Below are 5,903 nucleotides of genomic sequence, written 5' to 3'. Positions count from 1 at the left end.
CATCCGATGCGCTCGCATTGGACGACATACACTAATGTGACTCCAGCCTTACCTGTATTATATTCAGTGCTTGTATAAACACTTCATTTTAAACAAGGCCGGGTCAGACGAGTGCATGACAAATCATCTGTTTTTCATTTAAAGGAAATGGACGATTTTTCACCTGTACTGAAATCGATGGGCCATCAGTATGTAATCAGGAATCAATCAGAACTAGTGATGAGCGGGCACTACCATGTTCGCAAGCACGCTACTCGTCACTAGTGATGAGCGGGCACTACCATGCTCGGGTGCTCAGTGCACGTAACCAGTGATGAGCGGGCACTACCATGCTCGGGTGCTCAGTGCACGTAACCAGTGATGAGTGGGCACTACCATGCTCGGGTGCTCAGTACTCGTAACTAGTGATGAGCGGGCACTACCATGCTCAGTGCTCTGTAGTCGTAACGTGATGAGCGAGCACTACCATGCTCGGGGGCTCAGTACTCGTAACTAGTGATGAGCGGGCACTGCCATGTTCGTGTGCACGCTACTCATCACTAGTGATGAGAGAGCACTACCATGCTCGGGTGCTCCGTACTCGTACCTAGTGATGAGTGGGCACTACCATGCTCGGGTGCTCCGTACTCGTACCTAGTGATGAGTGGGCACTACCATGCTCGGGTGCTCAGTACTCGTAACTAGTGATGAGCGGGCACTACCATGCTCGGGTGCTCGGTACTCGTAACTAGTGATGAGCGGGCACTACCATGCTCAGGTGCTCAGTACTCGTAACTAGTGATGAGCGGGCACTACCATGCTCGGGTGCTCGGTACTCGTAACTAGTGATGAGCGGGCACTACCATGCTCGGGGGCTCAGTACTCGTAATTAGTGATGAGCGGGCACTACCATGCTCAGGTGCTCAGTACTAGTAACTAGTGATGAGCGGGCACTACCATGCTCGGGTACTCGGTACTCGTAACTAGTGATGAGCGGGCACTACCATGCTCAGGTGCTCAGTACTAGTAACTAGTGATGAGCGGGCACTACCATGCTCGGGGCTCAGTACTCGTAACTAGTGATGAGCGGGCACTACCATGCTCAGGTGCTCAGTACTCGTAACTAGTGATGAGCGGGCACTACCATGCTCGGGTGCTCGGTACTCGTAACTAGCAGTGGGATGCCCAGATGGGTGAAACTCTTATACCAAGCATAATGGAAGTCAATAGGGAATTCAAGCATTTTCCCAGAAAATTACCCACAAAAATGCTTGCGTTCCCAATGACTTCCATTATACTGAGCTCTCTGTTGCGCCCATCCGAGCACTAACTGTTTGTTACGAGTACTGAGCACTTGAACATGGTAGTGCTCGCTCATCACTAATCAGAACTACAATCCAAACAGTTTAACCCTGTAGATACTATTGTATTGACAGGGGAATCTAAGTAGTTAGATGGAGGGTGCCCCTTGTTCTCCCATCAACACCCACCCCCACTAGATGATCATAAATAAAAATAATACATTTCTATGCATATACCAACTATTTAAATGCATATAAATATATGCATTTGTAGCTGATGAAGGCCATGCATGGCCAAAACGTGTTGTAATTATTAATTTTTACCAGCATCAATAAAACTTTTTATCTTGGATACAATATCACTCTGGTTCCTGAGAGTGCTGCATGGATTTTTGTCCATTCCTCAAAGCAAAACTGCTCCAGCTTCTTCAAGTTTGATGGTTTCCTCTAGTGAACTACAAACTTCAAGTCTGACCAGAGATTGTCCATTGGATTAAGGTCTGAGCTGTGACTCGGCCGCTCTAATACGTTTACATGTTTCATCTTAAACCACTCGAATGTGTCCTTAGCTGTCTGCTTTGAGTCATTGTCTTGTTGGATGGTGAACCTCTGTCCCAATCTCAGAGCACTGACAAACAGGTTTTGCTCAAGACTATCCCTGTATTTTGCAACATCCATCTCCTCCTCGGACTATTTTCCCTGTTTCTGCCGCCAAAAAACATCCCCACAACATGATGCTGCCACCACCATGTTCCATTGTGGGGATGGTGTACTTGGGGTGATGAGCTTTCTTGGTTTGTCCCCAGACATAGCGTTTTACTTGAAGGCTAAAAAGTTACATTTTGGTCTAATCTGACCACAGCACCTTCCTCTTTACATTTGGGGAGTCTCCCACATGTCCTTTGCCAAAATCAAAACAAACCTTGCAAATTTTGGCTGCAAGTAAAGGCTTTTTTCTGTCCACTCATCCTTAAAGGCCAGCTTTATGGCATGTACGGCTTATTGTTGTCGTATGGACAGATACTCCAGTCTCTGGGAGCTCTGCAGCTCCTTCAGGATTACCTTTGGTCTCTGTGCTGACTCTCAGATTAATGCCCTTTTTTCCCCAAGCTGAGAGTTTTGGTGGACAGTGCGCTCTTGGCAGACTTGTTGTTGTAGTATGCTCTTTCCATTTGATGATAATGTATTTGATGGTACTCTGGGAGGATCATCAAAGTTTGATATACATTTTTTTAGAACCCAACCCTCACTAACTTCTCACCACTTTGTCTCTGACTTTTTTTGAGATCTCATCGAGCTTCATGGTGATGTTTGGAGATCTCCTCGGTCTTCATGGTGATGTTTAGAGATCTCCTCGGTCTTCATGGTGATGTTTGGAGATCTCCTCGGTGTTCATGATGTGGTTTGGAGATCTCCTCGGTGTTCATGATGTGGTTTGGAGATCTCCTCGGTCTTCATGGTGGTGTTTGGACATCTCCTCAGTCTTCATGGTGGTGTTTGGACATCTCCTCGGTCTTCATGGTGGTGTTTGGACATCTCCTCGGTCTTCATGGTGGTGTTTGGACATCTCCTCGGTCTTCATGGTGGTGTTTGGACATCTCCTCGGTCTTCATGGTGGTGTTTGGACATCTCCTCGGTCTTCATGGTGTGGTTTGGACATCTCCTCGGTCTTCATGGTGTGGTTTGGACATCTCCTCGGTCTTCATGGTGTGGTTTGGACATCTCCTCGGTCTTCATGGTGTGGTTTGGACATCTCCTCGGTCTTCATGGTGTGGTTTGGACATCTCCTCGGTCTTCATGGTGTGGTTTGGACATCTCCTCGGTCTTCATGGTGTGGTTTGGACATCTCCTCGGTCTTCATGGTGTGGTTTGGACATCTCCTCGGTCTTCATGGTGTGGTTTGGACATCTCCTCGGTCTTCATGGTGTGGTTTGGACATCTCCTCGGTCTTCATGGTGTGGTTTGGACATCTCCTCGGTCTTCATGGTGTGGTTTGGACATCTCCTCGGTCTTCATGGTGTGGTTTGGACATCTCCTCGGTCTTCATGGTGTGGTTTGGACATCTCCTCGGTCTTCATGGTGTGGTTTGGACATCTCCTCGGTCTTCATGGTGTGGTTTGGACATCTCCTCGGTCTTCATGGTGCGGTTTGGACATCTCCTCGGTCTTCATGGTGCGGTTTGGACATCTCCTCGGTCTTCATGGTGCGGTTTGGACATCTCCTCGGGCTTCATGGTGTGGTTTGGACATCTCCTCGATCTTATATATACACTGACACATCCCAGCAGACTGAGGCTATGTGCCCACGGGAGCTTGTTTATGCGGATTTTGCCGTGGAAAACCTCCAGATTTTTCTGGATTTTCCAGATAAATCCGCAGGTTTTAGCATGTACAGTCACTCCCCATGTTATCCTATGGGACATGGGGAGTGCTGTGTCCACGCTGCGGAAAGTGCGGCCACCAACATGTTGCGGATGTCCGCAACCGCAGGTATAATTGCATGTCAATTATTCATGCGGAATTACCTGCGGATGTCCCGGCCCTCTGCTATGGAGATAGAGGCCGGGATGTCCGCAGGTAAGCCGCATGAATGTCCGCATGTTGCCCGCAGCTATTCCGCTGGAATCTCGCAGCTAAAAATAGCTGCGGACGCCGGCGGGCAGCTGCGGGAAACATGCGCTCGTACCTGCGCATACATCCGCAGGTACGAGCGCCCGTGGGCACATAGCCTTAGACTGCACACAGTGGGTTTCCTCTCACTAAGCATGTGATTTATAAAGTTAATTGCTTGCACCAGAAATTTTTAGAGGCTTTAGAACATAGGGGGTTAATATATATGCACATGGCAATTTTTATTAATTTTATCCCATTAAAATTAAATTTTTGCCGATTTTTTTTTTAAATTTCCCCAGCTTAGACTATTTACTGCTGTAACTTAAACAATGGTGGGTATTGAATTAGAAATCATATCACACCCCAATTGGAAACCAAAAGGGGGTGAATACTTTTGCAAGGCGCTGTAGTTAACAGGTAACTTAAATCGCACTATGAATACTGTTTAGCAAAAAAAAAAAAAAACTGTCAGAATCAGAAAATTGCTGTTTTGTTTCTCTCTGCCACACTCCATACAAAGTTTTTCAACACTATATATGTACCCTAAAGATTAAAAATATAACTATTAAAGCAAAAAAAATCCCTTGGTAACTGTAATAATAACAAACCGTGCGCTCGAGGACCAAAATAGTTGCATCCTGAAGGGGTTAATCTAACGTGTTTGTGGCCTTTATTGTATTGTAAACAGAAGTGAATTTTAGGGAACCGTTCACATGGAAGATGCAGTCTTGGTAATGGGCAGCTGGTTATTGGGTCGGAGAGGATTGATACATAGCTTTGTGTGGAAAGATTCATTATAACTTGTTATTTTCAGACTCAGGAGTCTGGTGGAAGGTGACTGATAGAGACAGCTATGTGCTAAAAGGAAGGCTGCCAATCACTTGAAGGATAGGACCGCCTACTGGACTCCATACTATGTCCCATTAGAAAGTCAATGAGACGTTGCTATCCATCCATCCAGTCTTCGTCATTCCTTTCCATTTACTTCTTGACACAATTGAGCTGAACTAAAAGATCTAAAGACTTTGTCTCTTAAATATTGTAACAAATTTGTATAAATCTGTGTTAGTGAGCACTTCTACTTTGCCGAGATAATCAATCCACCGCACAGGTGTGACATATCAAGGTGCTGATTAGGCAGCACGATTATTGCACAGGTGTGCCTAAGGTGAGTTCCCCAAAAGAAAGGAGACACCTCCCAAAAAGAAAGGAGACACCTCCCAAAAAGAAAGGAGACACCTCCCAAAAAGACAGCAGACAACCCCCCAAAAGAAAGCAGACAACCCCCCAAAAGAAAGCAGACAACCCCCCAAAAGGAGACACCCCCAAAATAAAGCATACACCTCCCAAAAGAAAGCATACACCTCCCAAAAGAAAGCACACACCTCCCAAAAGAAAGCACACACCTCCCAAAAGAAAGCAGACACCCCTCAAAGTAAAGCAGACACCCCTCAAAAGAAAGCAGACACCCCTCAAAAGAAAGCAGACACCCCTCAAAAGAAAGCAGACACCCCTCAAAAGAAAGCAGACACCCCTCAAAAGAAAGCAGACAACCCCCCAAAAGAAAGCAGACAACCCCCCAAAAGAAAGCAGACAACCCCCCAAAAGGAGACACCCCCAAAATAAAGCACACACCTCCCAAAAGAAAGCATACACCTCCCAAAAGAAAGCACACACCTCCCAAAAGAAAGCACACACCTCCCAAAAGCAGACACCCCCAAAAGAAAGCAGACACCCCCCAAAAGAAAGCAGACACCCCTCAAAGTAAAGCAGACACCCCTCAAAAGAAAGCAGACACCCCTCAAAAGAAAGCAGACACCCCTCAAAAGAAAGCAGACACCCCTCAAAAGAAAGCAGACACCCCTCAAAAGAAAGCAGACAACCCCCCAAAAGAAAGCAGACAACCCCCCAAAAGGAGACACCCCCAAAATAAAGCACACACCTCCCAAAAGAAAGCATACACCTCCCAAAAGAAAGCACACACCTCCCAAAAGCAGATACCCCCAAAAGA

This window comes from Anomaloglossus baeobatrachus, chromosome 10, assembly GCF_048569485.1.
Source record: "Anomaloglossus baeobatrachus isolate aAnoBae1 chromosome 10, aAnoBae1.hap1, whole genome shotgun sequence".
NCBI classification, from domain to species: domain Eukaryota; kingdom Metazoa; phylum Chordata; class Amphibia; order Anura; family Aromobatidae; genus Anomaloglossus; species Anomaloglossus baeobatrachus.
This window is presented reverse-complemented; position numbering follows the sequence as displayed.